Below are 16,954 nucleotides of genomic sequence, written 5' to 3'. Positions count from 1 at the left end.
GAATTCTTGCAGAGATTCCACATCCCAAAAATGGTTAATCAGTGACATTGGCATCAGGGGGTTCATAGCTTCTGGTAATCCAAGACTGATTCATTTTGATAAATGTCAGATGGTCCACAGAGTCTGTGGACAGATGCGTTCCATTATCAGTAACAAAACCTCCAGCAGCCCTGAATGCCCATTCAGAAAGCACGCTGGATGCAGGGCAGCCCAGCAGCTCGATTGCATACTGGGCAAGTTCTGGCCAGTGGTCTATTCTCATGATCATTATAACCCAGTGGATCATCAACTGGAAAGCTCTCCATCTATGTTTTTGCCCCTTGATAATCATCCACCATATGATGCAGATGCTGCCGATGGGATGTGGAAGCTGAGAGCCCTGGGTGGCAAGGACTAAAAAAACTGTGAAATGCATCACTTAGGTGGCCCCCTTTTCCTCTCTTGACCAACAGAAGCCTCAAAACTATGTTTTCCACGACACTGTAACCTACCAGAGTCAGGGAAAGCATGAGATAAACTCCTCTTTAAAGTGTCCTCAAGAGATTTCTTCTTCTGCACCCTCTGTGGGGACAGAATGAGTTCTGAGACTTTCCCATTTTAACAGTGGTCAAGGAGGGTTGCCAACCAATAGTGATCCTTCTCCTTGATGCCACGTATTCTTGGGTCCTTTCGCAGGCTTTGAAGCATGAGGGAGTCATTGCACTGTAAGTTTGCGGAGGCATGAGAAACAGACTCTTCAGGGTCACTGAGGATTACAGTATCTGGAACTGCCTCCTCCCAGCCATATACTACTACCAAGGGATCTGGGGACGGAAAACCATCTGTTGAGGGTTGATGTATATCTTCCTCTGCTTCAATGCCTCCAAAACTGCAAGAATCCTCCTCCTCCCTCTCCTCTTGTGCGTTCTGTGGCGTAGGAAAAATGGTGTCTGCATAAAGCGTGCCTCCTCTTTCTCCTGCTGCTCTGCCTTAAGTGCCCTGTCCCTAATGTCATGCAGAGTCTGCTCCAGCAGGAACACAAGAGGGATTGTGTCACTGATGCATGCATTGTCACAGCTCACCATCCTTGTGGCCTCCTCAAATGGTGACAGTCCAGAGCATGCATTCTTTTCAGCAGCCATTAGCGTGGGGAAAAAAGCCGAGCCATCCTTAGGCTGTCAAGTACATTTAAATGGGACTGCGAGCAATATATGGTGGTGTAAATTTTATGATGCCGCTAGCACTGATCACTCCCTTGTTGTGAGTGTGTTGTGAATGTTTATTTATTATTAATCTAAGCTACACAAGTCTGCGCAGCACATATTTATATTTCATCCTGAGGCTGTCGTTGTGCCATACTCACACAGGAACTTGTTGACAGCTCTCTGCTGCATGTGCAGCCGCTACAGCATTGCCAAAGTCGAGTTCCACCTGGTGGGCATGTCACAAATCAGGCAGTATAAGGGCAGGTGAAATTCCCGCTAAATTTCAGTTAACTAAGCACTGGCTGTCTATGACCGCTTGAAATGGCTACAGACTCTTCTGGCCTGCTTTAGCAGATTTTCCAACCTTGGGTACCCATTTAGGAAACACTGCACCACCAAATTGAGAACATGTGCCAGGCATGGCACATGTGTCAACTTTCCCTGTTTAAGGGCGGTTTCTGTCCCCTAAACACACCAACTGAGGCACTGCATGGCACTGTTTAACCTGATTCATTAGATAGCCTCGGAGGAACTTGTGGTTCAAAGGACAATTCAGCAGAGGAGGGCACAGTGGAGGAGGGGTGAGTAGAGCTGACAAATCTCGCATCATCACCACTAGTTGTATGGAGATGTGGCAGCACAACAAGCTGTAGCACTAAGCCCTGTCCTGCATCCTTCCGAATTGCAGTTAGCCAGCGTGCTGTAAACGAAATATAGCAACCCTGACCATGCTTGCTGAACCACGTATCAGAAGTAAAATGGACTTGGTGACTGATTGCTTTGCACAACGATACCACAACATTGCCTTCCATATGGCGATACAAAGCTGGAATGGCCTTACATGAAAAGAAATAAGGACTGTGAACCTGCCACTGTGGTACAGCACATTCTGAAAATTCACGGAAGGGGGCAGAATCCACCAGATGAAAAGGCAATAGTTGTAAAGCCAGCAGCTTTTACAAGCTTGCATTTAGATGCTGGGCATGTAGATTGCAGTGACTGTAATTTTTTTTTCACTGCAGCAGATGGGGCAGAGAAATTTGCCGGCTATTGTCTACAGCTGGTGGTGTGCTACTGGCAGATGTGCTGCAAGGACCTAGGAAAACCTGCACTATACCATCATCCTGATCAGTGGGGGGCTGCTGAGAGGTTATGAGGTATAGTGAGGTTAGACTGAGGTGAGTAAGGGGGAGGAACAGAATTGCGTCCCTTTTGTGTGGCTTTCAGGTGCTTGGGCTGAGTGGTGGGAGGTTAAATGCCTCGTCAAGCATGTGGTACCAAAATGGCTGGTGTTTTTGCCACACTTGATGTGCTTGGGCAAATTGCAACAGTGCGATCGGCTGCACATGTGCTAAAAAAGGCCCACACAGCTGCATGCTGTGGCTGGATAGAACAGGCAACATCACTAAACAGAGAAAATCATGCCCTGCTTAAGGATGAACCACGTCCACCTTTTCCTGTGGACGCATAGGCTGCTGGCCCCCTCACAGTGCCATGGGAAAGTTTGCCTCTCCTTGTTGACCTCCCCGACATAAAGTAGGGGTGCTTAATAACAAAATGTAATAAAGATGTGGAAATGTGTACGTGGATACACTTTAATCAATGGAAACTGGTGTTTGGTGAACTTTAACCTGAGTACTCACTACACAGACACACTCCACCAACACACTACAATATACTGCAGTAAAACTACACTAACGCATAGAAATATACTGCATTAAATGTGCACTAACACAGAGAAATATACTGCGGTAAATGTGCACTAACACACAGAAATATACTGTGTTAAACAGCACGTAACGCACTGAAATATACTGTGTTAAACGTGCACTAACACTGCACTAACACACAAATGTATTTAGTTAAACGTGCACTAATGCACAGAAATATACTGCGTTAAATGTGCACTAATGCACAGAGATATACTGCATTAATGGTGCAGAAACACACAGAAATATACTGCATTAAATGGCACGTAACGCACAGAAATATATTTTATTAAACCTGCACTAACGCACTGAACTATAATGCAATAAACCTGCCCTGACAAAATAAACTGACTCTAAAGTAGAAATTAATGGTCACTACACTCACACTGACTGACTTATCATTAGATTCACACTAAACTGATATTCTACACTGACCATGATGATGAAGATGAAATAAGGGTGGACATTTCAGCAAAACAATGATCCAAAACACAAAGCCAAGGAAACTGTCAATTGGTTTCAATGAAAGAAAAAAAAAACTGCTAGAATGTCCAAGCCAATCACCCGACTTGAACCCAATAGAAAATCTACAGAAAAAACTAAAGATTAGCTTTCATAGAAGACGCCCACAGAATGTTCAAGATTTGAAGACTGTGTGGAAGAATGGGCCAAAATCACACCTGAGCAATGAATGCATGTTTCTCCATACAGGAGACGTCTTAATGGATTTTGTACAAAGTATTAAATACATTTCAGTTAACGTGTTCAATACGTTTTCCCTGTGTCATTCCATTTTATTACACATAACTTCATTTCGGAATGTATTTTTTTTTTTTTGGTTTCTTTGTATGTATGGATTGCATGGGTTGTTACTGGCATGTGGTGAAAAATTCCATGTCAATAGCGCCTTTAAAAATATATTTACCTAGAAAAATGGTGATATGTTGAGTACTTATTTTACCCACTGTGTGCATATATATATACTGTATATATATATATATATATATATATATATATATATATATATATATATATATATATATATATATATATATATATATATATATATATATATATATATATATACACACACACTGTATATATATTTATATATATATTCTCCAATAAAACACAATATACACGTTTAGTGTCAGTGCTATCTCTAGCTTTGGTACTTTTATTGCAAGGCAGAAACGTAATAGGTGTTGAAGCTGGAGGCTCAGCATGACATTGCAGCAACCAACAATTTCTAAAGGAAGAGTCAGCAATGTCTGTATTTTTACTACTCTCAGTTTAGGTTTCCTTTACAATAAAATCTTGTGACACTTTTGAACTATTTGCACTTTCAACTCCTTACCAATACCACCACAGACATGGAAGGAAATGCTGGGCACTTCACACCAGCCCATCTCATTTGCATGACCATGGAATAAACTGAGCAATTTTTGCTTTTTATAATGCTAATAGCTACTATCTAACTACAAGGAAGGCAAAATTATTACAAATGAAGTCAGGATTGCTATCGTGACATATTTCTGGGAGGAAGATAATGCTTGCCCTTTTCATTTCGCATTTCAGTTCATGTGAATAATAGAGGAAATGATGTTACAAAGGAAATTATATTACAAACTAACCAAAAATAATTTTAACTGCAAATGTCTATAGGTACAAGAGGCTGTTATTTCAGAGAGCTTAGTATGTAAATGATATTCATGTGATAGCACAGGTGAGACTTTACAATGTGCTCAATTACATCTACCCTTTAAAATAAAAACAATAAATGGAAGTAGACAAATCCATTTTTTATATGCAAATAAAAATTGCAAAAAACATATATTACTAAAGTTCATAACTAGCACTTAAAGAGTCAGCGTATATGAGTGATATTGAGAGCCCAACTCCAGGAAAAAAAAAAAAAATTTGTTTTGAATAGAACAGGAAGAGTCAGAGTCTGTATCAGGTATTTTGATATTGTTTTCTGTTTTCACTTCCTGTCAGCAAATCTCTGCAAAGGGAACACAAACAACACCTGAAAATGTTTACTTACCTACCAGTAATTTTCTGTTCCTGGCACATATCAATATTTTCAAGCTCAACCACCACCCAGTGGCGTCACTAGGGGAGCCATAGCCCCCCCAACATTGTTCTGTGCCCCCCAACAGGATCCCAGCCACCTTCTGCTCTGGGATGGTGGGTCAGTAAGCCAAGATTGTGGGTTCCTGACCTGCCATCACCGAGCATCACTGTGAAGAATGGAGCCGGAAATAGAGGAAGCAGAGCCAATGCTTCCTGTATAGTGCCGACTCCTGTCACAGGTGGAGTGATACCAAATGCACTCTTCCTGTGACAGTCACAGGAGCCATACAGGAAGCATTGTCTCTACTGCAGCTGCATGCTTCCTTCAGCGCCAGCTTCTGTGACTCATCACGCTGATGCTTGGGAATAATGGGTCGGGAACCAGCCAGAAGTACCCGCCAACAGAACTAGCCAGCAGTACCTGCCAACAGTACCCACCAGCAGTACAAGCCCTGGAGGACAGCCAGCAGCAGTCACCAGTCATACCCGCCTGGGGGACAGCAGCATCTAGCAATACCTGCAGGAATCCTGAGGAAGAAGTGAAGATTGAGGTCAGTTGACGTTCAGGTAAATCGCAGTGCATCCGTGTGAAAGCAAACTTAGGCCCCTTTCACACGATCGGTCTGAGCAGGGCTGATTGGGTACGCCTGTCTGTTTTTCAGGTGGACCCAATCAGACCATCCATTCAACCCTATAGAGCGGCAGATGTAAAAGGACTTGTGTCCGTTTACACCCGCTTATCTCCAATCCGATCCATTTAAAAAAAAAAAACAAAAGGGGATCCGTCTTCTTCTGTCTGTGTGGCTTGGATCGGATCAGAGGGACTATAGAGTAGAGTGGGCTGTGTCCATGTCTGCTCTGCATATGCTGAGTGGACACAGACCTGTCATCTGCCAGCTCCGCTCGTTGTGGCCCGCAACCGGTTACCAAGTCTCCTCACCCCTTGGGCACCCCAGCTGTAGAGGTATGAGTCCCGGATGGAAAGGTGTGCTGTAGCAGCCTTCCCTCTTAGTTTCGCCACAGTGTGTGGTGGAGAGAAGGAGCCCCAGATGGAGAGGTGCGCTGTACTGTAGCGCACCAGGAGACCTGCGGGGAAATCATAAAGATCTCCCATGAAGTTGATAAAAGTGTTAAGATCGCCGCCCCTGTCATGGTTGGCCTTAAAATTTTCATCACTGTGGTTGGCAGGTCTTACTATTCTTCCCTACCTCCTCTGTGCTTGGCATGGCATCAATACTAGGCTTTATTACTGCATAAACTGTCACCAATACTAGGGCTTTTTACTGCGTGAACTGGCACCAATACTAGGTTTTATTACTGCGTAAACTGGCACCAATACTAGGGGTTATTACAGCATAAACTGGCACCAACACTAGAGGTTATTACTGCGTAAACTGGCACCAACTCTAGAGGTTATTACTGCATAAACTGTTTGCTGAAATTGCTTTAAACTGTAAAGAAAAGCTTTTGAGAGTTTTCCTCTATCTCAGGTCTGAAGCAATACCTGAGGAAGAAAGGAAAACTATTGAAAGCTTGTCTTTTAAGTTTTAGGTTAGTACAATAAAAAGGTACCATTGCATACTGGATTACTCTCATATTTTGTAAGCCTATTTATATAAACACTTATTTCGTTTTTTTTTTAATAGTATGATTTAGTGGTGAAAATTATGAGTGCCCCCCCCCCCCCCAGTTTTGACTGTGGTATCCTATGTGCCCCCCCCCCCCCATATATTGTTCCTAAGTCGCCACTGAATGGGATGGAACACTAGGCAGGGAGAACCAATTTGCAGTGATGTTCCTGCAGCAGTAGTATACTGCCAAGTTGGTTCCAGTGATAAGGAGGGAGGGAATGATGATGGGGTCCCTGACTGTACTAGAGTGCCTGATAGAGCACAGTAGGAAAGTGAGGGAGTGGCATAACCACAGTGAGACAGGATTTCATCCAGGAGCAGCTTGCAGAGAAGTGAAGGGAAAGCTGGCAGGGGATGTGCTGATCCTCAGCGGTGATAGAGCAGCATGGGTCCGCAGGTCGGAAGGCTATGACATCACTTCCTGGAGGCACAGTAGGGCCTGAAGAAGCAGCGGAGCTCCGCAACGCGTCGCCGTTCTATCCCTACTGTGCCTCCAGGAAGTGATGTCATAGCCCTCCGACCTGCGGACCCATGCTGCTCTATCACCACTGAGGATCAGCACATCCCCTGCCTCCGAACAGGAGATCGCCGCTCGTTCCCTACAGCACCAGCTCTGCAGCTGAATCGGAAGGACACCCTGGATGCTACTACCCAGACCCTTTACTGCTTTTAGATGCCTGCTTTTAACGCACCTTTGTGAGTAATACTCTTTTAAATGATATTAAAACACTTGCATTGCTACACTTAGATCGGCGCTTGGTTTTCTCTTCTCTCTTTTGGATCCATACAGGGTTACTTCACCCTCCACAGCCTGCAGCCATCAAAGTGTCCTAGCAATTCCACTGGACTGTGTCATTTGCCTTTGCCCATATCTAAGACTACTGTAGCAGCCCTTGCAGTCCGATTGCGCCAATCTCTTCCCCTCTCCTTATGAAATTTAATAGAAACACCATCTGCCCACAAATGGCCTAATTTGTAACATGCCCACATGGAACACAACTTTGACTATGCTGCAGCTGCTGCACAGTCAGGGCCATCAGAGAGTACCTTCTTTTCCCCATGCCAATGGCTGCTGATACTGGACACATGCATTACTGTCACTATTTGAGAAGGCAACAAGAATACAAGGCTGTCAAAATAATGTGTATTAGCTACACTGTACCAGCTACAGTATGTTCCTGCTGGAGCACACACTGCATAGTATGGACAAGGACACTCAAGGAAGAGCAGGGGAATGTAGGGGAGGATTTTCTTACATCTCAGGCCCTCTCTATCCAGACACTGTCAATGTAGGATCCCAGAAGGCACAGGAGGAGGAGTATGGTTGCCATGGGGGCATTGAGGCTGCACATGACATGGGGCAGTCTTGCAGGGGTAGGTTTCATACCTTCCAAAACACAAAAGTAGTATGTGGCTGGGGAGGACTTGGGTTCTTCCTCCTCCAATAATTTGTGGCTCATGGGCTACCTCAAGCTTCAGAACCTATGAAATGACCCTGAAATTTGTAGCACTAACAAGACGGACCATTATTGGTTGGCAACCCTCTGGGATCCACATTACAAGTGGAAAGTCAAAAAAGGTGAAGCATCTGAAGGATGTGCTGTGGAGGAACCCGTGCTACTCTTTTCAAGAAGATATTAAATTAAATTATTCTCTGCACAAACCTGATCACCATATGGTTATAATTAACCTGTATATTGTAACTGTCCACACTACTCTTTGTTTTCCACATCCACAGAATGCGTAAATAAAAAAGTGGCACTCAGCAAACACTGCAATGTGATATTATATACACACCCAATAGTGATAAAAAAAATCCCGCTTTTCATACATAATCACATAATATTGCGTGCTCTCCTTATTCTGAAAACAATAGAGCTTATTTTACAAGATGTATCAAACAGGTATTTATGTGTATGCAACAGAAAAAAATCTCTTTTATGGAAGTCACATCACATATACATCATCCCAAATTGTGTGTTAAAAGTGTCTTCCCTAATCCTTTGCATGCAAATAAACCCCAATGAGTCCCACCACGATTCACAATATATGCTCTCCTCAGCATGGGGACCTATTAGTTAAAAATAGGTCACATGCTCCTTCCCCTTTAAGGGGTCTGCAAATCTTTTTTCCTGGTATCCTCTTCAATAGTCCCTAAATGGGTCAACCCAAAATCAGATCTCTCCATTGGCTTCTCCGCTCAAAAAAGAAAAGTTAACATAGCATTTTACAATAATTAACCAAAATTTCTTTATTAAGATCAATAAAAGTATTACATTCACAAGAAAAGTGCACCCAAGTAGCAGTGCACCACTTTAAAAGCTTGCCACATAGATGGGTACAGTGTCCCTTTAAGGCTTAGATCCCAGCATCAACCATTCCATCAATTCGGAGGCACTTCCGGGTGGACACAATGACATCATTAGGCTCCAAATTGATATGTATCAGCACTGTCACAATAAATACCCTTTGATAAAGTCACCTGACCACAACTATCTCTAAGCATTTTGTCAGTGAAAGAAGGAGCAGCATTGTGGGTGGCTACCTGAGCAATGCCTTTAAAACAAAAATGTCAGTCCTCAGTGCTCAGGACTGTCTGCATCACATAGTGGGTGATTATCCTGGGGCAAGAGTGGATGTACAAACCCTCTAAATAGATGACCCCCTTGACTACTAGTTCATGAGGACAACTGGTCAGAGCTTGCCCAATATGCAATTGGGCTGCTGAGCTGTCCTGCAGTCAGTGTGCTCTCTGAACATGCATTCAGTGCTTCGGGGGGGGGAGCTTTGTGACAGACAAGAGAGTGCATTTGTCCATGGGACATTGTTAACCAGCTGATATTTGTGAAAATGAACCGGTCTTAGATCAGCAGGAGCTACCAAGCCCCTGCTGCTGATTAATATTTGGGGATCCTGCCACCCTCTATTTTTTTTTTTTTCTGCATCCAAAGCTGCTCCTCTGACTATTGCAGGATACAAAAATATCTCACATGCTGCGACCAGTGCCATGTCCAGTCTCTATTAACACACTCTGCCCATGTTAACATCCCCTGCCACTCCTGTAGGCCTCGTACCATTATCATCTGAAAATAGGGTCATAGCTGCTGCAACATTAATATTAATGTGGAACCCTTAATTTTTAGCAGCTGTTTCACAGTTGCAAATTCTGTGAAGTGTATTAAAGTGATTGTAAAGTCTTGTATTTTTTTTTTTTTTAAATAACAAACATGTTATACTTACCTCCTCTGTGCAGTTGGTTTTGCAGAGTGGCTTGGATCCTTCTATTCTCGGGTCCCTCGTTTCTGCTCCTGGCCCCTCCCTCCTATCGAGTGCCCCCACAGCAAGCAGCTTGCTATGGGGGCACCAAAGCCGAGCTGCAGCTCCGTGTGTCAATTCAGCCCCGCCCCCTCTCTCTCCTGATTGGTTTACTGCCTTTGATTGACAGCCACGGGAGCCAATGGCGCCAGGACTGTATCTCAGTCAATCAGGAGGGAAAGTCCCAGGATGGCTGAGGTACTTGCAGTGATGTTAGTAACTGCGTTTATGTAAATGGCGTTACTTAACGCAGTTACTTTAGAGGGTAACGAGTAATCTAACTGATTACTCTTCCCCTCACGGTAATTCCGTTGCCACTACTTGGGCGGTGTTACCGCAATTACATCTACCACCACTAGATGGCAGTAGTGTAATTCCTCCTCTCCTCTATGACCGAGGCCGGCGCTGTCCGCGGTACTGGTCTCAGTCGACGAGAGAGAGGCAGTGCGGACTTCGGAGCGGAGTACAGGAGGGCAGAGCAGAGGGCGGCCGCCGGTCATTAATGCATTATTATATATATAAAAAGTAATATATAGGCGGCTCTGCAGGCAGAGGCAGTACACCACCGGTCCACCACTGCCAGTCCACCACAGACTCGACAGGCAGCCAGCCAGAAGAAAGAGGCATCAGCACAGGCCTGGAGGAGGAGGAAGACAGACCCCAGTGTGCCTAGGCAGGCCACACACCACCATCCAGGCAGCACTGCAGAAGCACAGTAGCACAGCAGCAACAGGTACCAAAAAAGAAAAATCAGTCACAGGCAAGACAGGAGGACTCAGTCAGGACTCAGACCCCCACCACCAGTGTGCCACACCACCGCCACCAATGTGCCACACTGCCACCACCAGTGTGCCACACCGCCACCACCAGTGTGCCATACCGCCACCACCAGTGTGCCACACCACCAGTGTGCCACACCACCACCACCAATGTGCCACACTGCCACCACCAGTGTGCCACACCGCCACCACCAGTGTGCCACACCGCCACCACCAGTGTGCCATACCGCCACCGCCAGTGTGCCTCACCGCCACCACCAATGTGCCACACTGCCACCACCAGTGTGCCACACCGCCACCACCAGTGTGCCACACCGCCACCATTAGCCAGCCACTCCAGGCAGCAGGTACGAAAAAACAAAAAACAAAATACAGTTACTCACATAGTCAGGAGGACTCAGACCCCCACAGTGTGCCACACCACCACTACTATTAAAGATCTTATAGAACGTAATTGCTTTATAGAATAGTAAAAAAAAAAAAGTCACAACTAATTACTTTTTCAATGTGGTAACTGAGTCACTAACTCAATTACTTTTTGGGAGAAGTAATTTGTAACTGTAACTACATCTATTTTTAAAGTAAGATGACCAACACTGGGTACTTGTGGACATTGCTGGACAGAGAGGGGGCTCAGGTAAGTATTAGGGGGTGCGGTGGGCTGTTACACACAGAAGACTTTTTATCTTAATGCATAGACTGCATTAGGATAAAAAAACCTTCCTGACTTTTACAACTCCTTTAAAATTGGTCGATACTGTGTGTTTTTTTTTTGTGGGATTAAGGGTAGTCGGTCCCCACCAACACCCAAAACTTAGTTTCTTTTTTTTTTCTGCAGCTGTATAACTATTGTAGATACTGTGAATGTTTCTTAAAACAGGGCCCATCTGGTTCTCTGCAAGAATTTTTCTGTGGGGTTTCACTGGCTTGTCACTACCAACACTCTAAACTCAATATTTTCTTGACTGTGTGATGCAAAAGACATGCAATTTTTGGACAGGGTCGATTCTCTCCTCTGCGAGAATTTTCATGTTGAATTATGGTGCTTTGTCTCTAATAGTACCAAAAAAACCTAATTTTTACACAGCTTCTTTTACCGAAATAGAAATTGTTCCATTTTTGGGACTGGGTAAATACTGCATTGGGTATTAATTTTTTGGTTAAATTGCAGTGTATCATTGTGATTATGAAAAATCAACCACACACTATGGGATTGATTTACTAAAGGCAAATAAATTTTGTACTTTGTAAAGTCCAATTGCACTCTGCAATAGTAGTTGCTCCACAGCTAAGTAAATAAGCAGAAGCTCTGCTGACTTCCATCATCCAATCATGTGCAAGCAAAAATGCTTTTTTTTTATATTTTCCTTGCATGCGATTGGATCTTCTTTGCAAAGCGAAGCTTTACCTCATTTACTAAGCTTTGTAACAATTGCACTTGCAGAATGCAACCGCACTTTGCAAAAAAAAAAAGAAAAAAGTTTTTAATATGTGAAGATAATTACTCAAAACATGTTTCTACTTTGAAACAACAACAAGAGAGGGGCGCACCGACCTAGTGCATACCACTAAAAAGGTTTTTAAAATCCAAAATAATATACATTATTCGCAAACAATTGTAGATAGCACACATGTAAACACGATCAAACAAAAGATCTCCAAGGTAGCCAAGGCACTCCATGGTGCTGGATAGCGTGCCGATGTCTGCACAAATCTGCTAAGGCTGACGCATTTCGAGGGCGAACCCTCTTCCTCAGAGCCACACAGTGCTCTGGACGGTGGTCTAAAGAGGAGGCCTGTAATGCATTGCACACAGTGCTCTGGATAGTGGTCTGAGGAGACCTGTAATGCTATACAGTGCTCTGGACGGTGGTATGAGAGGCCTGTGATGCTGCACAGTGCTCTGGACTGTGGTCTGAGGGGAGAATGCACAGTGCTCTGGACAGTTGTCTGAAAGGCCTGTAATGCACACAGTGCTCAGGATGGTGGTTCTGAGAGGCCTGTAATTCTGCACAGAGCTTTGGATAGCGATCTAAGGGGAGGCTAGTAATGCACAGTGCTCTGGGATTGTGGTCTGACTCTGAGAGGCCTATAACTCTGCACAGTGCTGGATGGTGGTCTCAGGTCTGAGGAATGGCCTGTAATGCACAGTGCTCTGGATGTCGGTGATCAGGAGGAGGCCTGTAATGCACACACAGTGTTCTGGACGGACAGTGGTCTAAGAGGAGGCCTTGTGACAGACCTAGCCAGGACAGAGGCTTTTGGAGAGGACTGGGAGCAAGCCTCTTAGCCACTGACTATAGGGCCTGGCATTTAAGGGAACACTACTCTTTGGAAGGTGTATGCCTGGGGGATCTATGGAGTGGTCTTGTTTCTGATTCAAGTTCATGTCTCCCCAAAACACACAGACTCTGGGAACTGAAGGTTCCATATCAACATTTGGGGCCTGTATGTCTCAAACCAGCAATGACTGAAGATGTTAATGTAATCTGCTCAAACCACTGGGGTCCCCTGCTATAATGTGTTTTTATTGTAAGTAGGTCTCCTGCTATAGTCTGTTGCCTAGTAGTCTGAGGAGGGGGGAGATCACTGTTTGTATTGTTAATTGTGCTAATTAACACACTATTGTCTGCTACAAAACTATTGGGGGGTGTGTTTACATTGTAAAAATGTGTATTGTACTTTGTGTGCTCGATGCCAGCAAGTCTGACCTGAAATGAGATCCCTGATTGTCCAGATGGCTAGTTATTTAATTAACTTATTGTTTATTTGTTAATTTTATTTCTGTATACAGTTGTGTTTGCATGTGATAATGTGATCAGCCTCACCTGAGTGTGTATTCTTGTTCAATAAAGAGTTCTAGTTTCATACAAGCTATTTGTTGGCTAGTCTTGTATGGTGCAGCTATAGTATCTGATATCTATGTTCAGACTGGAGGAAGTGGTATACTGATGGAAGCACTCAGGCAGAGTGTGGGATAGTCCCGATGTAACGTTAGAAAACCATACCCTGTGAGAAATCCATACCCACGTCACTTCCTGTCAGGAACAGCTGAGCAGCGTAGCAGTGCGCATGCTCACAGCCCCGGATACGTCATTGAACAGCTGAGGAGCTGACAAGTGCGCATGCACGGAGGGTATAGATTTTTCACGGTAGTGTGTGTAACGTTACACCGCATGAGCTGTTGCGGCGTTTACATTAAAGGTTACATTAAAACAGCTCGGCTGCAATATGAGTCATCGCCGCTCCTATCTCTGTCACTTCCCTGATCTCGGCTCGCAAATATAAAAGCAGCGGCGGGTGTATGAAATCTAAATGACGGAGATCTTGGCTCCATGATTTATATTTTCATACACCTGCTGCCGCTTTTATATTTAGTAGCCGAGATCAGGGAAGTGACAGGGGTAGGAGCGGAGATGATTCATGTTGCAGCCGAGCTGTTGCAGCCGAGCTGTTTTAATGTAACCACCGCAACAGCTGAGGCAGTGTAACGTTACACATACTGCCGTGAAAAATCCATACCCTCCGAGCATGCGCACTAGTAAGCTCCTCAGCTGTTCAATGACGTAGGTGCTGACGTAGGTGCACCGGAAGTGACGAGGGTATGGATTTTTTACGGGTATGGTTTTTTCACGGAACACCGACACAGGCCTCAGGCCTGTAATTTTAATGTACACCCTCACAGTGTTCTCTGCTTTGGAGGGTCATCCTCAAGAGTCGGAAGTGGGACTCTCATCTGTAGGCCTGTAATGTACAGTGCTGCTCTGTATGGTCGTCTGAGGACTCAGGGGCCTGTAATGCTGACTGCACAGTAGCTTGCTTGCTGGGAGCGGAAGCAGATGGAGCTCTGTGGAAACCAGAAGTTCACAAGGGTAAATGCCCCTGGCTCACATTATCCTTTAGTTTTTGTTCTGTAAAGAAAATGAAATTGATTTTCATCATAGTTTTTGTCAGTGGATAAAAATGTGGTGACAAAAATTTTGATGAAAATGTTTTGTTGACAAAATTAGCGCTGCCTGATAGCCACTATTTACATTCTGTGCAGAAAATCAGTATACATTTTAGATTATATGTCAGTAAAATAGAGTCTAAAGGATCATTGCTGGCTGAAATTTACCACCTCCTTGCATCCTGAATTGCAATCTCTAATCTAAAAAAGATTTAGACTAGGTTTTAAAAATGTGTACAATTTTCATTACCAGTGTGCACATAAACGTTCCCTTCTTACATGTAATCTGCCTGCTCTCTCCCTCTAGAATAGTGAAACAGCAAAAAGTCTGCATCAGATTTTACAATTGTTTGGGTATATAATCTGAGATTTATTTTTAATCCCAGATCAGGTCTACCCTTGACCAGATTCTTCCCTTGACATAGAATCGTACATGCTTTCCAACTGCTAATCAGTTCAGTTCTGGCTTATTGCTCTAAAATAGCACACTGATTAATATTTCAGGATGATTAAACCTGCTCAGTGTCTCCTTCTTGCATTGTCCCCCAAGAAAAGCACTTACATGGTGTGCTGCAAGACCATACAATATTTCTGACTCTTGACTGTGACATAATAAACCGATATATGTTTTCTAAATAAAGTACAGGCATACCCCACTTTTAAAGTGGAGTTCCACCCAAAAGTGGAACTTCCGCTTTAGGGAGTCCTGACCCCCCGACATGCCACATTTGGCATGTCATTTTTTGGGGGGGGGAGCGGGTACCTAGTTTTGACAGGTACCCGCTCCCACTTCCGCTCGGAGCGCCGCGGCGCCCTGAGCGGAAGTTCTCCTCTCCCCCTCCCTCCCTGCAATCTTCTGGGACACGTCAGAGGTCCCAGAAGATTGCCGGCCAATCACGGCGCAACTCGCGCATGCGCAGTGGGTACCCGGCTGTGAAGCCGCAAACTGTAACAGCCGGGTGCCCACAGCAGTGATGCCGGCGCCGAGGGAGAGGATCGAGGCTTCGGGCGGCCGCATCGCTGGACCGTTGGAGAGGTGAGTAAATGGCTGGAACTCTGCTTTAAGTACGCAATGGGACCGGAGCATGTATGTAAAACAAAAATGTACTTAAAGTGAAGCAATACCTTTTTTCACTTCTCAATGCATGTACTGCATTCCAATAGTCATTTAGAGGCATAACTGATATAAATAATGCATTGATAACTAAAATAAACACAATATTAAAAGAAAAATTGTAAGTTTACCCTATCTTGATTGTTGTCGCAAGGCCAGAGAAGCGGAGAGAATTTAATGTAGTAGGAAGGATGAAGGCATACAGGTATCTTCTGTTTCACAAGTCAAGTCTTCAAAGGCGAGACGCTTTCTTGCTGGAGAATTGGGTGTACTACAAATAGCAATCAGAGTAGGAGCAGGACTTGATGATGATGTCAGAGCTGAAAATGGACTGGCAGGCATACAGGAATCTTCTGTTTCACATGTCAAGTCTTCAAAGACGAGACACTGTCTTGCTGGCAAATTGGGTGTATTACAAATATCAATCAGAGTAGAAGCAGGACTTGATGGGGATGTCAGAGCTGAAAATGGACTGTCCGTTGATGATCTAGGATCAAAATGACTGTCAGTCAATGCGGATGATCTGCGTGCTGATGGACTTTTAGAAAAGTAACTGTCTATGGAGGTTTGAAGTGTAGCTCTCTTCTTTTCCCTGTAGATTTCTTTGTAGCAGGCATAAGCCCCTGAAATGTTAGCATTGACTTTGGAACTTCTTTCAAAATCCCTATCATGCTTTTCAAAAAGAGCCTTCAGGCTGTTCAATGATCTCAACCTCATCCTGCACATCTTATTCTCTCTCCTCTTCAAGTTCTAGAAGATCTTCATTGCTGAGGGGCTCAGTGTGGGACACAAGCAGTTCAGCAACATCTTCTGGCTCCACTTCCAGCTCTAACTGCCTTGCCATCTCTACAATATTTTCAGTAACATTAGCTACATGTTCTTCAAAGCCTTCAGAATCATCAACTAACTGCGGGCATAATTTTTTCCAGGGCCTGGCTGGCAGTAACTCGGGCCTGACTGCCGGTAACTCGGGCCTGACTGGCGGTAACTCGGGCCTGGCTGGCGGTAACTCGGGCCTGGCTGGCGGTAACTCGGGCCTGGCTACTCCAGGCAGGAATCTGGCCTCTTCACTCGCGGCCTCGCAACTCCAGGCGGCAACTGTGGGATGGCTGGCAGGCAACTCGCAGCTGGCTGGTGGTCCACTCTAAGCTGTATGTTGGCAGGTTTTTGGGTGGACTCTGAGCTGGCTGTGGGCTG

At 44.6% G+C, this 16,954-nt stretch overlaps 1 pseudogene across 1 annotated transcript in view; it reads right to left on the bottom strand.

Annotated features, from left to right (window-relative positions):
• Positions 1-15,920: 15,920 nt before the first annotated feature.
• The window catches only part of LOC309569196, a 124,888-nt pseudogene continuing 123,854 nt past the window's right edge, over positions 15,921-16,954 (bottom strand). Inside the window, exon 3 of the transcript in view lies at positions 15,921-16,884. The product of the transcript in view is annotated as an uncharacterized misc_RNA (transcript). The remainder of the gene's footprint in view (positions 16,885-16,954) is intronic.

Source organism: Pelophylax lessonae, assembly GCF_965119305.1.
Source record: "Pelophylax lessonae genome assembly, chromosome: 13".
NCBI lineage: Eukaryota > Metazoa > Chordata > Amphibia > Anura > Ranidae > Pelophylax > Pelophylax lessonae.
The sequence above is the reverse complement of the archived record's forward strand: the minus strand, read 5'-3'. Positions and strand labels throughout refer to the sequence as shown.